General features: G+C 45.1%; 1 protein-coding gene across 1 annotated transcript in view; it reads left to right on the forward strand.

Moving 5' to 3' along the window:
- Positions 1-18,494, forward strand: part of LOC309558932 (uncharacterized protein) — a 754,545-nt gene that overhangs the window by 146,461 nt on the left and 589,590 nt on the right. The gene's annotated exons all lie outside the window — the stretch shown is intronic.

Raw genomic sequence — 18,494 nt, forward strand, 5'->3', positions numbered from 1 at the left:
AGTCAGAGGGAAGGTATGGAGTTTGCAAAGCAGGGAATAAATTCCATCTTTTCCCCTAGTAAAAGCACCACACACAGTATAGTAAAACACTGACTAGGCACATAGTTAAACCCTTTAATCACCCCTGATATTAACCTCTTCCCAGCCAGTGTCATTAGTACAGTGGCAATGCATATTTTTATCACTCATCACTGTGTTAGTGTTACTGGTCCCCAAAAAGTGTCAAAAGTGTCAGGTGAACACAAGACAAAATGGGACCGCTCTCAGAGCAGCTGAGAGCTGGGATTTTAAGGTGCCAATAACTCTTAGTCAAAACATATTAAAATTCAATAATTGTATTTCTATATTTAAAAAAGCACATATTAAAAATATAGAACCAATCTATGTTCAATATCCATTGAGTGAATTCAAAATGGCAGTGTAGCAATCCCGGCATGTTTCACCATTAATTTGGTTTCTTCAGGGGATATACAGTATCTCACAAAAGTAAGTACACTCCTCACATGTTTGTAAATATTTTTTTATATCTTTTCATGTGACAACACTGAAGAAATTACACTTTGCTACAATGTAAAGTAGTAAGTGTACAGCTTGTATAACAGTGTAAATTTGCTGTCCCCTCAAAATAACTCAACTCACAGCCATTCATGTCTAAACTGCTGGCAACAAAAGTGAGTTCACCCCTAATTGAAAATGTCCTAATTGGGCCCAATTAGCCATTTTACCTCCCCGGTGTCACGTGACTCGTTAGTGTTACAAGGTCTCAGGTGTGAATGGGGAGCAGGTGTGTTCAATTTGGTGTTATAGCTGTCACTCTCTCATACTGGTCACAGGAAATTCAACATGGCACCTCATGGCAAAGAACTATCTGAGGATCCGAAAAAAATAATTGTTGCTCTGCATAAAGATGGCCTAGGCTGTAAGAAGATTGCCAAGACCCTGAAACTGAGCTGCAGCACGGTGGCCAAGACCATACAGTGGTTTAACAGGACAGGTTTCACTCAGAACAGGTCTTGACATGGTCGACCAAAGAAGTTGAGTGCACATGCTCAGAGTCATATCCAGAGGTTGTCTTTGAGAAATAGACATATGAGTGCTGCCATTATTGCTGCAGAGTGTTTTGAAGGGGTGGGGGGTCAGCCTGTCAGTGCTCAGACCATACGCCGCACACTGCATCAAATTGGTCTGCATGGCTGTTGTCCCAGAAGGAAGCCTCTTCTAAAGATGATGCTCAAGAAAGCTTGCAAAAAGTTTGCTGAAGACAAGCAGACATGGATTACTGGAACCATGTCCTGTGGTCTAATGAGACCAAGATAAACTTTTTTTGGTTCAGATGGTGTCAAGCGTGTGTGGCGGCAATCAGGTGAGGAGTACAAAGACAAGTGTTTCTTGCCTACAGTCAAGCATGGTGGTGGGAGTGTCATGGTCTGGGACTGCATGAGTGCTGCTAGCACTGGGGAGCTACAGTTCCTTGAGGGAACCATGTATGCCAACATATACTGTGACATAATGAAGCAGAGCATGATCCCCTCCCTTCGGAGACTGGGCCGCAAGGCAGTATTCCAACATTAAAATGACCCCAAACACACCTCCAAGATGACCACTGCCTTGCTAAAGAAGCTGAGGGTAAAGGTGATGGACTGGCCAAGCCTGTCTCCAGACCTAAACCCTATTGAGCATCTGTGGGGCATCCTCAAATGGAAGTTGAAGAAGCACAAGGTCTCTAACATCCACCAGCTCCATGATGTCGTCATGCAGGAGTGGAAGAGGACTCCAGTGGAAACCTGTGAAGCTCTGGTGGACTCCATGCCCAAGTAATAATGTCACGGTGTGGCGTGGATGCCAAGGGGGACGCCACTTCCTCTCCTCCAGATCTCGGCCTCTGGGGAGGATGCATATGCAGTCCACTCCTGGGTAGGAGACCCAAAAAGACAGTTTTTGTTGCCTCTAAGAACATATTATGAACGCGGCCCCAATGTAATAGAGCCATCTAGTGGACAAATAACAAAGATAGCTCACTTATTACAATGCCAAACAAGCCTATTGGGGATTTTAAGCAAAGCACTTTGTGAAAATTCTTACATGGTTGTTTTAATGTGGATCAATACCGAAAAGTAAACAATAAAAACAGAAATTAAAAAAGGGGAAAAATAGTAAATTCTTATAATGGTTTAAATATTGAGTGGCAAATATATTATACATAGCAAGGACAGGATAAGAAGAAATGCTGGGAGAAGAATCCTAAGCATGTGCCCAAGATTAGCGACCACCCAGGTCAACCAGACCTGAGTCGATCACCCCCCATTGGGCGCCTGGGCGTCCGTACGGTTAACAAGGTAATCAGCCACTGTCACCCAGGCCAAAAAAAGTTAAAAACACCTAATAATAAATGTAAAAAGGGGCACCCAAAGAAACTTATTTTTGGGTAACCAAGGATGCTTTTGAATAATCTCTATTGACAAAAGTCCAAATATTTAATAGGACACTACACGTGATATTATTAGTTTAATCTCTGTGTGTTGCTAAAAAATTAGTGGAGCTTAGAGTAGAGCAGTATGGCAGAAAAAAAAATTATAAGTAGGGTTTGAAACTTATGAATTATTTTAACCCTGGAGTTTTTGTTGCTTGTAAAGAAAAAATCCATTTAGTTTCCCGTTGGACTAGGAGACGATCAACTTCCCCTCCCCTTTCGTGAATCGGTGCATGTTCTAGGGCAAGAAAAATGGATGAAAGATAAGTCAAAATTGTGATATAGTCCCACATGACTACTGATTTGTGTTTCAAGTAGTTTTTTGGAAATGAGTGACACATGATCTTTCCAACATAAAAAACACCACAATCACATTGCATGAGGTATACGACACTCACGGTTTGGCAGTCAGTGTAAAACTGTTGGATATATATACGCCCATTAGGCAAAATGACTGTGGTGGAATTAGAAAGAAGCGGGCAAAAATTGCACCTACCACAAGGTGCAGTGCCCTTTTTCACTGATTGGCCTTCCTTTTTATAGAAGTGGGGACTTTGCACCAATTGGTCCTTTAAGGATTTTGAGCTCTTAAAGGCGATTTCAGGGCATTGGACAATGTACTTGGATACAGTAATTTCAGCCTGTAATAAGTACCAATATTTACTCATTATCTGATGTACGGTTTCATGTTGACCTGTGATTCTTGGAATGAGTCTAGTAGTAACGGGGCCAGTCTTTTTTTTGACTTGATGTATTAACTGTGATCTCTTGGTATCTTTCCCCCGATTGTAAGCTTTTTTCAGACAGGATTTGCTGTATCCTCTCTGTTGAAGACAGTTTTGCAGAGCTTTAGCCTCTCGGTCAAAATCCAAGGAGCTAATGCAATTGTGTTTTATCCTAAGATATTGGCTGTAGGGGATTTTGGAAATTAAAGATTGGGGGTGGGAACTGGTTGCATGGAGAATTGTATTGTCTGCTGAGGAAACAGAGATGATACAATGCACCATCATTGTTGATGTAAATCACAATATCCAGAAAGGAAATTGATCTTTGATCATAATTCATAATGCATTTAGGATTCAAGTCATTGATGACCAACTTTGATAGAAAAAGTTGAAGTTCTTGTTGGGTTCCTCCCCAAATAAATAGAGTATCTTCTATGAAAATATGCCAAGTAATTATTTTGCTTAAATCTTGCTGTATGTCATCCCAATAAAAAAAGGTTTCACTTTCACCCCCCCAGGTACAAGTTGGCATAGGAGGGGGCACAACGAGTCCCCATTGCTACCCCTTGCACCTGAAGGTAGTGGGAGCCGTGAAACATAAAAATATTTAGTGTCAGAATAAAAGGCAATCGTTTTAGAACAAATTAATTGTTTTTATGGGCGGATTGTCCCCTTTCAGATAAGAATAGTTCCATAATTTGAATTTCAATGTCAACCCTAACTAACCATGCACTTTCCGGTACACGCATGCCATCTAAAGTGTGAAGTAGATCAATGGTATCTCGAACGCAAGAAATGAGAGATATCACATGAGGGTGTAGGTATTCGTCAACAAATTGTCTTGCCTTCTCAGTGGGGCAGCCACATCCTGATACTGGTCAGGATGTGGATCGGGATGCTGGTTTGCAATTCGAAGGGGGAGGGAAGACAGCAACAGATTTTTGCTGTGTCCCTTCCATAAGTAGAGTTATTTTTGACAAATATCACTTTGTACATTAACCTCCGTGCAAACAAGTGGACATCCTTGACAAGATCAAATTGCTCCACAGCCTGGGTAGGACAAAAAGGAGGATGTATATCTCATCAGGTGACAAAACAAATAATGATAAATGAATTACTTCAAATTGGTTTGAGTTGTGGGAGATTTTGGAATTTGAAGGTTTGGGTTGTATGCTGCAATATATTCTGAGATAAAGGATCAGGTATTGATGATTCCACTTATAATTTTTCTGAAGCATTTAAATGTAATGCAGATATATAATTGCAGCTCATAAAAATATACTTAAGCTTATCTCTAATATGTTTTCAGTTTCCTTGTGCTCATTTTGATTGCCCCTCCTGCTGTTAACTGCAATATCAGCTATCACAGATAACACTAGAAGTCTGAAAAAGCATAGCCGTGCTCTTGAGCACCCATGGCATAAGACTAGGTCTCAGAAAGATTTCAACCATTATAAATCTGCCCTCCAAAAATACAATTCCAGTCTCCACACTGCCAAGCAGACCTATTTTATCACTCTCATTAACAACTTGTCATCCCGCCCCCGGCAACTCTTCGCTACCTTTAACTCTCTACTCCATCCTCCACTACGTCCTCCCTCTGACTCACTCACTGCCCAGGAGATTGCCAACCACTTCAAACAGAAGATTGATACAATTCGTAAGGAGATCATTGCTGTTCAGATACCTTCCATGCTTTACGCTTCATGCCCACAGGTGCGATCACTACTTCCCTCATTCAACCCACCACTATAGATGAGGTTGCTAAACTACTTGCTAACATCCACTTAACCACCTGCCCTCTGGATCCTGTTCCCTCGCAAATGCTACGTTCACCCTCTGGCCCTATTCTACGCTCTCTAACCCACATCTTCAATCTCTCACTCTCTTCTGGCATCTTCCCCAACTCTCTAAAACATGCACTAGTCAGCCCCGTACTTAAAAAGCCCTCACTGGACCCAACCGATCTTAACAACCTACGCCCTATCTCCTTGCTCCCCTTTTTATCCAAACTCCTTGAACGTCAGATCTACAACCAACTGTGCGACCACCTTGCCGAGAATAGCCTCCTTGATCCCCTTCAGTCTGGATTTCGGCCTCAACACTCTGAAACTGTTCTCCTAAAACTGACAAACGATCTACTAACGGCCAAAACCAATGTACACTATTCTGTACTCCTACTCCTGGACCTTTCTGCCGCCTTTGATACGGTTGACCATCCCCTCCTACTCAAAAAACTCCATGCATTTGGTCTCCTTGACTGTACTCTTCACTGGTTATCTTCCTACTTATCCAACCGCACCTTTAGCATTATGTACAATTCTACTTCCTCCTCTCTTCTTCCCTTCTCTGTTGGGGTCCCCCAAGGCTCTGTTCTTGGACCCCTCCTATTTTCAATCTATACCTCCTCTCTGGGTCAACTGATAACCTCCCATGGCTTCCAATACCATCTCTACACTAATGATACCCAAATATATTTATCCACCCCTCAGCTCTCTCCCTCAGTCTCCTCATGTATCACTAATTTACTATCAGATTTATCGGTCTGGATGTCACACCACTTCCTCAAACTCAGTCCATTCAAAACCAAGCTTATTATTTTTCCTCCACCACGTGCCCCTGTCACGGAACCATGAACCAGACGTACAACAACAGATAAGTGAAAATAAGAAGGCTTTATTGAAAATCAAGCTGTAAAGCAAAAGTCCAAACGGATGGCAAAACCGAAGCAGAGTCTTGCGAAGCCAGAGGTCAGGAGCCAGGAGGGTAGTCAGACGAAGCCGGGATCAGGAACCAGCAGGGTAGTCAGACGAAGCCAGGATCAGGAACCAGCAGGGTAGTCAGATGAAGCCAGGATCAGGAACCAGCAGGGTAATCAGACGAAGCCAGGATCAGGAACCAGAAGCAGCAGCAGTCTTAGAAGCATGTGAACACAGGAGGACCAAGCAGGGAACTGAAGCCACAGACCTCCTATATATATGAGCTAGGCATCCAGCTCCTCCCAGTGGGAAGGAGGAGCCGCAGGGTGGGAGGCTACAAGAAACCCAGAAACCAAGCTGGCCGCCAGCACATGTCAAACGAAGGAGAACAGCAAGAAGGTAAGACCATGACAGTACCTCCCCCTCAAGGGCCCCTCCTCCGCGGAGTAAAGAACGGTTTCTGAGGGAAGCGTGCGTGGAAGGCTCGGAGCAAGGCAGGAGCATGGACATCTGCGGAGGGAACCCAGGAACGCTCCTCTGGACCATAACCACGCCAATGAACCAAAAACTGCACCCGACCGCGGACCAGGCTTGAGTCCAGGATATTGCTCACCTCATACTCCTCACGATTGCCCACTCGAACCGGACGAGGCCGAGGAACCGAGGAAGTGAAGCAATTACACACCAGTGGCTTCAACAGGGAGACATGAAACACGTTGGAGATCCGCATGCCAGGAGGAAGCGCAAGGGCATAGGCTACCGGGTTTACCCTGCGAAGCACTCGGAAGGGACCAACAAAGCGAGGCGCCAGCTTGGGAGTGGGCACTCGAAGGTTGAGGTTGCGGGTGGACAACCATACACGGTCTCCGACCTGGTAGGAAGGAGCAGGCGCTCGTCTGCGATCAGCCTGGAGTCTCTGGCGCTGCGCAGAGACCTCAAGGGACTTCTGGATCTGTACCCAAGAAGCACGTAGGACGGAAAGGTGATCCTCCACAGCCGGAATATCCTGGGGAGAGAATACCTCCGGTAACACGGCAGGTTGGAACCCATAGTTGGCCATGAAGGGAGACGTCCCAGAGGAAGAGTTCACCGCCGTGTTCCTGGCAAACTCAGCCCAAGGCAGGAGGTCAACCCAATTGTCTTGGTGATCGGAGACATAGCAACGAAGGAATTGCTCCAAGGCCTGATTGGATCGTTCTGCGGCCCCATTGGACTGAGGGTGGTAGGCCGAGGAGAAGGAGAGATGAATCCCCAACTGGGAGCAAAAGGCGCGCCAGAACCTGGACACAAACTGACTCCCCCGATCCGACACAATCTCCTTGGGCAAACCGTGCAACCGGAAGACCTCCCTGGCAAAAATCGTGGCCAACTCCTGTGCAGAGGGTAACTTCTTGAGAGGAACACAGTGGCACATTTTGGAAAACCGATCCACAATCATGAGAATGACCGTATGGCCTCGGGATGCAGGGAGGTCCACAATGAAATCCATCCCCAGGTGTGACCATGGGCGCTCCCGGGTGGCTAAGGGTTGCAGAAGGCCCAACGGAAGGTGCCGAGGGGACTTACTCTGGGCACAAACGGAGCATGCCGCTACATATGCGGCGATGTCGGAACGTAGGGAAGGCCACCAGAACAGACGTGAAACAGCCCAGGACAGTTGATTCTTTCCAGGATGCCCCGCGGTCTTGGAGTTATGGTAGGTTCGCAACAACCGAGTGCGCAACTCCTCAGGCACAAAACATCTGCCGTTGGGTCTCCCAGAGGGAGCACCAGATTGAGCCGCCAAAATCTGCTCACCCAGGGGAGAGGTCAGGCTGGTGCGAATGGCGGCCAGGATCTGATTCGGAGGTATGACCGAAGTCGGAATCGACTCCTCCCTGGACAGGTCGGAGTACTGCCGTGATAAGGCATCCGCCCTGATGTTCTTGGAACCGGGTAGGTAGGAGACCATGTAATTAAAACGTGACAAGAACAGAGCCCATCTGGCCTGACGTGGTGTCAATCTCTTGGCCTCAGAGAGGTAGGTCAGATTCTTGTGGTCCGTCAGGATGAGGACCGGAACCACCGAACCCTCGAGCAAGTGCCTCCATTCTTTAAGAGCCTGCACGATGGCCAATAACTCCCTGTCACCAATCTGGTAGTTGCACTCCGCGGAAGACAGTTTCCGGGAGTAAAACCCACAAGGAAGCAGAGGACCCTCTGGTGTTCTACGCTGAGACAGAAGGGCGCCTACTCCCGTCTCAGACGCGTCCACCTCGAGGACAAAGGGCAGCCCAGGGTTGGGATGCGACAGAATCGGCGCCGACACAAAGGCGGACTTTAGAGCCTCAAAAGCTCGGATGGCCTCGGGCGGCCAGACCTGGGAATTACTGCCCTTCCTGGTCAGATCCGTGAGAGGCTTGGCTAGCATGGAAAAGTCCCTGATGAACTTCCGATAATAATTGGCGAAGCCCAAAAAGCGCTGCAGGAAGCGAAGACCACTGGGCTGGGGCCACTGTAAGACAGCCGAAACCTTCTCAGGATCCATGGAGAACCCCTCAGCGGAAATGATGTAACCTAAGAAGGTTACCTGGGATCGGTGAAATTCGCATTTCTCAAGCTTACCGAACAGCTTGTTCTCTCGTAACCGTTGCAACACTCGTTTGACATCCAGAATGTGGGTCTCCATGGACTCAGAATATACCAAGATGTCATCCAAATAGACCACCACACACTGCTGCAACAGGTCACGGAAAACATCGTTGATGAATTCCTGAAAGACTGCGGGCGCATTGCACAGCCCAAAGGGCATAACCAAGGATTCATAATGACCGGTCCTGGTGTTAAACGCGGTCTTCCACTCATCGCCCGCCTTGATCCTTACGAGGTTATATGCCGCCCTCAGGTCGAGTTTGGTAAAGACCGTGGCCCCTTTAAGGCGATCGAACAGCTCGGAAATCAAGGGTATCGGGTAAGCGTTCTTGATCGTGATGCGATTGAGACCCCTGTAATCGATGCAAGGCCTCAACTCACCGCCCTTCTTTTTCACAAAGAAAAATCCAGCCCCTGCCGGGGACGAGGATTTGCGAATGTGTCCGCGTGAAAGCGCCTCCCTCACGTACTCCTCCATGGCCTCATTCTCCGCTACCGACAGTGGATAGACCTTGCCCCGAGGAGGAACGGCACCAGATTGTAACTCGATGGCACAATCGTATGGGCGGTGCGGAGGTAGGGCAACCGCGCGCACCTTATCGAATACATCCCGGTACTCCTCGTATTCAGGGGGCAACAGAGAGTCCGAGGAAGTACACAGCAACTTGACAGGCCCATGGATGCAACTAGCCCCACACTGCGGTGACCACGAGAGGATCTCGGCCGATCTCCAATCGAAAGTCGGATTATGCTTCTGGAGCCAGGGGTACCCCAAGACCACCGAGTAGTGTGGAGACGAAATAACCTGGAAGCAGACCGACTCTCTGTGGACGGCACCAATGGCTAACCCCACTGGAAGGGTCTCATGAGTCACGTGTGGCAGCAGAAGGGGTCTGCTGTCTATCGCCTCAAGAGCCAGAGGAGAACCTCGAGCCTGCAGAGGAATGGAATTGGCGGCAGCGAACACACTATCAATGAACAAACCACCAGCACCAGAGTCCACCAACGCCTGGGTCGTCACCGAGCCCCCGACACAGGAGAGGACAACAGTGATCAGTGGTTTGTCAACACGGGAAACCGGGGACGAGGAGACTCCACCCAAGATCTGCCCCCGACAGGATCTCAGGTGCGAGCGTTTCCCGGACGGTTCGGACATGCCAACCCAAAATGCCCACCGAGACCACAGTACATGCATCGGCCCTCGCGTCTCCGGAGTACCCTCTCCCCCTCGGACAGGCGAGCAAACCCCAGCTGCATGGGTTCACCCCCAGACAAGTCATCCCCAGGAGGCCTCCGCAGACTCTCCTTAAAGGAAGGTCTCTCCCTGAGTCTGGTGTCAATCAAAATCAGGAAAGAAATAAGAGACTCGAGCTCCACTGGTAGGTCCTTAGCTGCAACCTCATCCTTCAAGGCATCCGAGAGACCATGAGAGAAAGCAGCGACCAGAGCCTCATTATTCCAGCCCACCTCTGCTGCCAGGGTACGAAACTCAATGGCGTATTCAGCTACGGATCGTGAACCCTGTCTGATGGACATAAGGAGCTTCGCAGCAGAGGCAGCACGAGCCGGCACATCGAATACCTTCCGAAGAGAAGCAACAAAACCGGAAAACGCGGCAACCACCGGATTGTTGTTCTCCCATAAAGGGCTGGCCCAGGCCAAGGCCTTGTCCGAGAGCAGCGAGATTAAGAAGCCCACCTTTGATCTCTCAGTAGGAAAGGCATGTGGCAGCAACTCGAAATAAATGCCCACCTGGTTAAGGAAACCTCGGCACTGAGTTGGCTCTCCCCCAAAGCGCTGTGGAAGGGGGGCAGAACCGGACATACCCCGAAACACCGCAGGCGCAACAACAGGTGTCGGGGTAGACTCTGGCGCAACAACCGGAGCGGCAGTAGGAGCGGGCCCAGGGGCGACAACCGACCCATCGGCAACGGAAGCGAAATGAGCCGTGCGTTCAAGCAGGGTTTGCAACGCCACGGCAAACTGACCCAACAGGTGATCCTGCTGATCAAGTCTGGCAACCAGCGTGGGTAGTGAGGATGGCCCTGTACCGTCAGAATTCATGGCCTGTGGTACCGTGCGTTCAAGCAGGGTTTGCAACGCCACGGCGAACCGACCCAACAGGTGATCCTGCTGATCAAGTCTGGCAACCAGCGTGGGTAGCGAGGATGGCCCTGTACCGTCAGAATTCATGGCTTGGTCCTAATGTCACGGAACCATGAACCAGACGTACAACAACAGATAAGTGAAAATAAGAAGGCTTTATTGAAAATCAAGCTGTAAAGCAAAAGTCCAAACGGATGGCTAAACCGAAGCAGAGTCTTGCGAAGCCAGAGGTCAGGAGCCAGGAGGGTAGTCAAACGAAGCCGGGATCAGGAACCAGCAGGGTAGTCAGACGAAGCCAGGATCAGGAACCAGCAGGGTAGTCAGACGAAGCCAGGATCAGGAACCAGCAGGGTAATCAGACAAAGCCAGGATCAGGAACCAGAAGCAGCAGCAGTCTTAGAAGCATGTGAACACAGGAGGACCAAGCAGGGAACTGAAGCCACAGACCTCCTATATATATGAGCTAGGCATCCAGCTCCTCCCAGTGGGAAGGAGGAGCCGCAGGGTGGGAGGCTACAAGAAACCCAGAAACCAAGATGGCCGCCAGCACATGTCAAACGAAGGAGAACAGCAAGAAGGTAAGACCATGACAGCCCCTTCCCCTGATCTCTCTGTCAATATTGATGGCATTACTATCAGCCCATCCCTGCATACCAAGGTCATAGGTGTTGTCCTGAACTCTGAACTCTCCTTCAAGCCCCACATCCAATCGCTGTCCAAATCTTGCCGCCTCAACCTCCGCAACATCTCCAAGATACGCCCCTTTCCAACCAAAGACCCAAAAAAGCTCCTAGTTCACTCCCTGGTCATCTCGTGCCTTGACTTCTGCAATTCCCTTCTCATTGGCTTACCTCTACACAGGCTATCCCCCCTTCAATCTATCATGAATGCTGCCACCAGACTCATCCAGACTCATCCACCTTACAGTGTCCGCTGCCCCTCTCTGTAGAGCCCTCCACTGGCTTCCGCTCACCCAACCAATTAAATTCAAATACTAACAACATCTTACAAAGCAATCCACAGCTTAGCCCCCAGCTACATCACTAGCCTAGTCTCAAAATACCAACCTAATCTCTCTCTTCGTTCCTCCCAAAACCTCCTGCTATCTAGCTCCCTCGTCACGTCCTCCCATGCTCACCTCCAGGACTTTTCCAGAGCCTCTCCAATCCTGTGGAACTCCTTATCTGTCCGATTATCTCCTACTCTATTAGCTTTTAGGCGATCTCTGAAAACCCTCCTCTTCAGTGAAGCCTATCCTACCTACACCTAACAACTATACCTCCATTCTCTCTATCAGCCCATCCCCCACGGTTATTGTCTTTTGTTTCACTTGACTATCCCTTCTAGATTGTATGCTCTAATGAGCAGGGCCCTCTAATTCCTCCTGTATTGAATTGTATTGTAACTGTATTGTCTTCCCTCACATTGCACTTACCAAACTGTTGGCACTATATAAATCCTATATAATAATAATAATCACCTGTGGGCCTTCAGGTTGGGACACCTTTGTTTCCCTTCCTGCCTTTTTTGATATACAAACTGGACACCACATTAATGTTTCAACCCAATTCCTAAGCACTTTTGTTAAGACGCTCTTGAATAATTTCTATCTGTATGCCCAATTGTAATATTTAATTGCTGTTTGTATGTTGTAAAATCGATTTTTCAATATTGAATAATTCTTGATATTTTTGTGTTGTTGTTTATACATACACCTTTGTCTACATTAATTAAACTTTCTTTATTTATATGTATTTTTATACTTATTTTGTCTTCTTTTTTGATTTATCTGTCTAAAATATCTCCCCGGAAGAAACCAAATTAATGGTGAAACATGTCAGGATTGCTACACTGCGATTTTCTATTGCAATGAATTAATTCAATGGATATTGAACATAGATTGGTTCTTTGTTTAATATGTGGTCATTTATATGTGTTTTTTTAAATATAGAAATAAAATGATTGAATTTTAATATGTTTTGACTAGTTATTGGCACCTTAAAATCCCAGCTCCCAGTTGCTCTGAGAGCGGCCCCATTTTGTCTTGTGTTTTATGCATTTGGGATGCGGTGCCTTTGAGACTTTCTTCAATCGATCAATTCTTGCTCTGTCAAAAGTGTCAGTTAATGTCAGAATGTCCACCGCAATATCGCAATTCAACCATGTCAGTGATCACCGCCATTACTAGTAATAAATAAATAAAAATATTCCATAGTTTGCAGATGCTATAACTTTTGCGCAAGCCAATCAATATACGCAAATTGGGATTTTTTTTACCAAAAAAATATGTAGCAGAATACATATTGGCCAAAATTTATGAAGAAATTTGATTTCTTTCAATTTTTTATATTAGGTTTTTTAGCAGAAAGTAAAAAATATTGGGTGTTTTTTCAAAATTGTCAGCCTTTTTTTAGTTTATATCGAAAAAAATAAAAAACGCAGCGGTAATCAATTACCACCAAAAGAAATCTCTATTTGTGGGAAAAAAGACACACATTTTATTTGGGTACAGTGTTGCAAAACTGTGCAATTGTCAGTTAAAGTAACGTAGCTCTGTATTCGAAAAAAATGCCTGGTCATGACGGGGGATAAAACTTCCGGAGGTCAAGTGGTTAAGAAAACATAATTGCTATATTATATATTCCTTTGCATGCATTGCTCCTCTATGAGAGTCACTTAATTTTAATTATTGTTAGTTTTCAGGACATTTTGGTAAGTTTTAGTATTTGGAATTGTAAATATTTTTCATCCTGACCCACTTTTTTCCTTTTCTGTATAGAGAATTGTTATGCATTTGATATAAATGTATAGATGTAGAGCAGTTTACTGGGTACTACTGAACTAGCTGCTTAGTTCAGTAGTGTGAAACATGCTTACCTCATGTCTAGGATTAGAGTTGTTAAATCAGATGTGTTGTCTAGTTTGTCATGAACAACAGTCCTGCAGTGGTATATGATTTATTTTGAAACAGATTTGCATTACACATAGAGTAACCCAGGGAAAGAGACAACTAAACCTTTGTCTTATGCTCTGAACTTTGCCTCAAAGGACCCCTAGGAAACCATGACAAAAACTATCAATACTAATTTATGTTCCCAAATGTATTATATTTTTCACAGTATAATCCCAAGTATTAAAAAACAAGGCACAAATATCACATTGCAGATTTTAGAACCATAGAGTTATCATGTCAAAACATGAATGCAAAAATAATTATTTAAATAAGTTGTTTTATTATGATTTCAAAGCATGAAAAGGGGAGGAAATAAAACAACTTCTTGGATAGAGGGTATATTGTTACAATAATTACTGCTGTACATGCCACATTCAAGGTTTTATTTCATATTACTTGCAGGCCAGGGTCAAAGAACATTAAACCAAATGCTTGAACTTTTTGCTGTTACAAGCAGATCTCCTTTCACAGAACAATTGGCCTCGTTGGGGGCCCCTTCACCCCTTGGGATGGCTTTATCCACAAAGGAAGGTCTTCTGTGGCCTGAAGATAACATATTTGTACCAGAGAGTGTCTAAGTAATGGTTCTGGGACTTTCTCATAATCTCCCCATGGGAGGACATTTTGGGATCCACAAGATTATGAATCTGGTACAGCCTTTATTTTGGTGGCCAGAGATGGGCAAGGACTTTAAAAGTTACGTAAATTCATGCACTACTTGTATTCTTACTAAGAGCAATAGGAGCAAGACCTGGAGTTTACTTAGGCCTCTTCCAGTCCCAAATAGACCTCAGAAGATGATATCTGTGGACTTTGTTGTGGAACTACCACCATCTGATGGATTCTCGGCCATCTTTGTCATTGTGGACCATTTTTCAAAGATGGCTCACTTCTTGCCCATGAAAGGGGTACCTTCTGCAATGCAGACAGCCTGAGTCTTTATCAATGAAATTGTAAAGCTTCACAGTGTTTCTGGGAATATCGTCTCTGATTAAGGGGTCCTGTTCACATTGAAGTTCTAGAAAGCACTTTGCGAAACTTTGAAGGTAGAGCTTTCGTTTCTTCTGCATATCATCCTCAGAGTACCAGTCAGATGGAGAAAACTAATCAGACCCTCAAACAATATATCCGTTTTTTCCCATCATTCCTTTAAGATGATTGGGTGTCACTATTGTCCTTGGCCAAATTCGCATAAAACAACTCTAAACACTCTGCTACTAAACAGTCTCCTTTTTTCGCTAACTATAAGTTTCATTCCTCATTTCTGTCTAACACTGTTCAAGAGTCACCAATTTCAGCTGTGCAAGACACCCTTGATGTCTTCCAGCGTAACAACAAAATCATGCAAGAAGCAATCTTGAAGGCTCAAGAAGACAATAAGAGCTATCTACCGCCAATCTGAAATTGGCATGTCAAATGAAAAAGCTTGGTCCCAAATTTGTAGGACCATTTTCTGTAAAAGAGAAAAAATAATAATTTGTCCTATGAATTAACATTGCCAGATTCAATGAAGGTTTATCCTGTATTTCACTTATTATTACTACTATTCGCACACCCCAATCCCTTTCCAGATTGAGACTCGTGCCCCCCTGAACCGATTATCATTGATGACAAAGAAGAGAATGAAATGGAGGCCATTTTAGATTGTAGGAAAAGAAGGAATCAGCTCCAATATTTGAACACATGGAAAGGCTAAGGACCTAAGGAAAATTTGTGGGAAGTCAATCCCTTATGCCAAGGAACTAATTCAGGCTTTCACCCAGTTGGACATCCAGAGGCTGCCCGTAAGGGGGGGCTGTGTCAGGAAAGGCAAAATGTGCCCAGGCGCATACTTATGTGCAGGCGAAGAATACCTGTTAGCCAGACTCATGCTTGTGTGTGTGTGCATTGTAAAATAAATAAGATGCACTTTTTTTGACTGAGATGTTATCCTAAAAGTGATTAGGTAACAGATGCAAATAAACAATGTGCAAAAGGCAAAATCAAACAATAATGAGTGTTCAAATGGCGACGTGTCACTAGATATGTGAAACTTTTGTTGCCTGTAATGGTGTAACAAGAGAATTACATCAAAAAAGATTTTTTCCGTGAATAAGTAGCCACGATCTGCTCTCAAAAAATGACAAATATTAAATGGTTCAAAAAGTTCCTAAATAGTCCAGTGCTCCACAATTCAATGTGTTTAGTGAAGAGATGATGCTCCAACTTTCCCATGTGAAAATACCACAAACTGTAGTGCAGCTGAAATAATCCACAATGGAACGCGTGTCACCGCTGTGCTCTATATGTGAATATTGGCTGCTTACCAAATCAAATGATCCCACCAAGAGATCCTATGTGTGTGAGTGGAAGTCCCTCTGAAGTCAAGTGGTCAGCCAGCTCCAGGGAATGTATCCAAGCTTATGGTGCTCCTTCATCCCGTTAATCACATCATGTGGTTATAAAAGATAACGGAAGACACTCCTAATTCATTAATGCGTATAAAGCTGGTTTATTAAGTAAAAATTGCACTTACATCAAGGACAATGAATTTGAGCAAAATGGGATAAAATCTTGCATGGCCATCTGCAGTGCGGTCCACGCTAGTTGAGGTCACTTTGCTAGCTCCAGTCCAATGTGTTTCCTCTCAGAAGGCATTGACTGGGATGAAGGCTTAAGATTTTATCGAGTGCACCCGAATGCATGTCCTCATAAGAAATACTAGGCACTCATGGGGCTCAAGTGCCTCCTATTTCTGTACCAGGGGTACTGAGCCAGAGGTGTAAGAGAACGCCTTCTTCTCCACAACAGGCTCCATCACCAGGTACATGACAACACCTGAGCATTGTCACAGGTGTGGTCACATTTTCTCCCATTCCAGTAAGCAATATCCAGTATGATGTCACCAGCTATGAAGGAGAAATGAGCTACCAGACTAACTGGCAGAGAGAGTACAAATGAATTGGGGACACAACTTTGCAGAGACAATGTCAAATTTGCTTTTTTTCCCCCTCTACACAACTGTACTAACCTCAATATCATCAACACATTCTCCTCAGTCCTTCATCACCTACCATGTTATTTACAATGTTGTACAATAGCGTGTTTCTGGACTGATGGTGGGAAATATGTGCAGAAGAGTTATGTTGAACGTATGATGATGAGTAGTTTGTGAATATAAAGAGTGTTTGGTGTATGGTGGAAGGCGGTGTGTGCAGGAGGGGAGTGTGGAGGGTTTGGTGGCAGGTGGTATGCACAGGAGAGGAGTGCAGAGGGTATGATGGTAAGCAGTATGAGAAGGAGAGGAGTTTGAGGGGTATGACAATATGCAGTATGTGCAGGACAGCATTGAGTGGAGTATAACAGCAGACAGTATGTGCAGGAGAGACATAGGAAGGATTGGGAAGTGATTGTTTTGTTTGTGTGCAGAGAGCATGACTACAGGCAATGGCTTTGATGGTAGGCATATGTGCAGGACACTAAGCAGGTGGGCTTTATTTGCATTGGATGACTGCAGAGAAAATAGCAAACAGTACACTATATTACCAAAAGTATTGTGACACCTGCTTTTATCCCCACATGATCTTTAATGGCATCCCAGTCTTAGTCCGTAGGGTTCAATATTGAGTTGACCCACCCTTTGCAGCTATAAAAGCTTCAACTCTTCTGGGAAGGCTGTCCACAAGGTTTAGGAGTGTGTCTATGGGAATGTTTGACCATTCTACCAGAAGTGCATTTGTGGAGTCAAACACTGATGTGGACAAGAAGGCCTGGCTCGCAGTCCCTGCTCTAATTAATCCCAAAGGTCTTCTATCGGGTTGCAAGCCAGTCAAGTTCCTCCACCCCAAACTCCCTCATCCATGTCTTTATGGACCTTGCTTTGTTCACTCCAAATCATTTGGTGGAGGAGGGGGGATGATGTGGGGACATACTCCTAAACCTTGTGGACAGCCTTCCCAGAACAGTTGAAGCTAGTATAGCGGCAAAGGGTGGGCAAACTCAATACTGAACCCTATGGACCAAGACTGGGATGCTGTTAAAGTTCATGTGTGTGTGTTAAGGCAGGCGTCCCGATTAAGGAGGGCATTATGTGCAGGAGCAAAATGCGAGTGGTATGATGGTGGGCACAATGTGCACAAAATAATTGTTTTAATTAATTATTAATTAATAAAAAAGGGGGGGGCAATAAGTGCAAGAATTGGACATGGAGGGTATGAAAGAAGGCAGATGAATACAGGGGTATGCAAAATTAGACTGTAGTTTGTGACCAGCTTGGGTTTCACTGTTAATAAGGTAGCCAAGGTGGTGTTTTAGGCTTTCAGAGAACTGTGAACCAGTGACTGCAGGAGCAGTGGAATAGTGACAGAGATAATTGCAAACAAAGGATAACAGTAACTGAGAAGAGGTGACAGGGGGACAAGTGGCGACTGTGGGGACGGTGGGGTTGATTTACTAAAGACAACTAGACTGCGCGCTTTGCAAAGTACAGTTGCACTCTACAAGTGCAGTTGCTCCAGAGTTTAACAATTGAGGTAAAGCTTCACTTTGCAAAGAATATCCAATCATTTGCAAGGAAATTAAAAAAAAAAAAACAGCATTTTATCCTGTACATGATTGGATGTTGGAAGTCAGGTGGGAAGGGATGTCTCTCAGTGTATAGGGGGGGGGATTGGCAGGTTTGGGAAATGTTCTTTCAGATAATGCTTATCAAAACAATTTATTAATGGCAGAGAAAGTTAATAGCTGAGAGGTGGGCCAACAACAATAAGGATTAGGGGATAAGTGATTGATAAATGACTGAAGATGTTCAGACGACAGGAAATGAAGCTTCAGAGATTTATATTGTGGAAATACAAGTGTCTAGAGAATTGAGAGTAATACCTTTAAACACATGATAGGACTTGCTACCAGTTTGGGAAAAAAAAAGGAAA

Source organism: Pelophylax lessonae (genome assembly GCF_965119305.1).
Source record: "Pelophylax lessonae genome assembly, chromosome: 6".
Classification (NCBI taxonomy): Eukaryota; Metazoa; Chordata; class Amphibia; order Anura; family Ranidae; genus Pelophylax; species Pelophylax lessonae.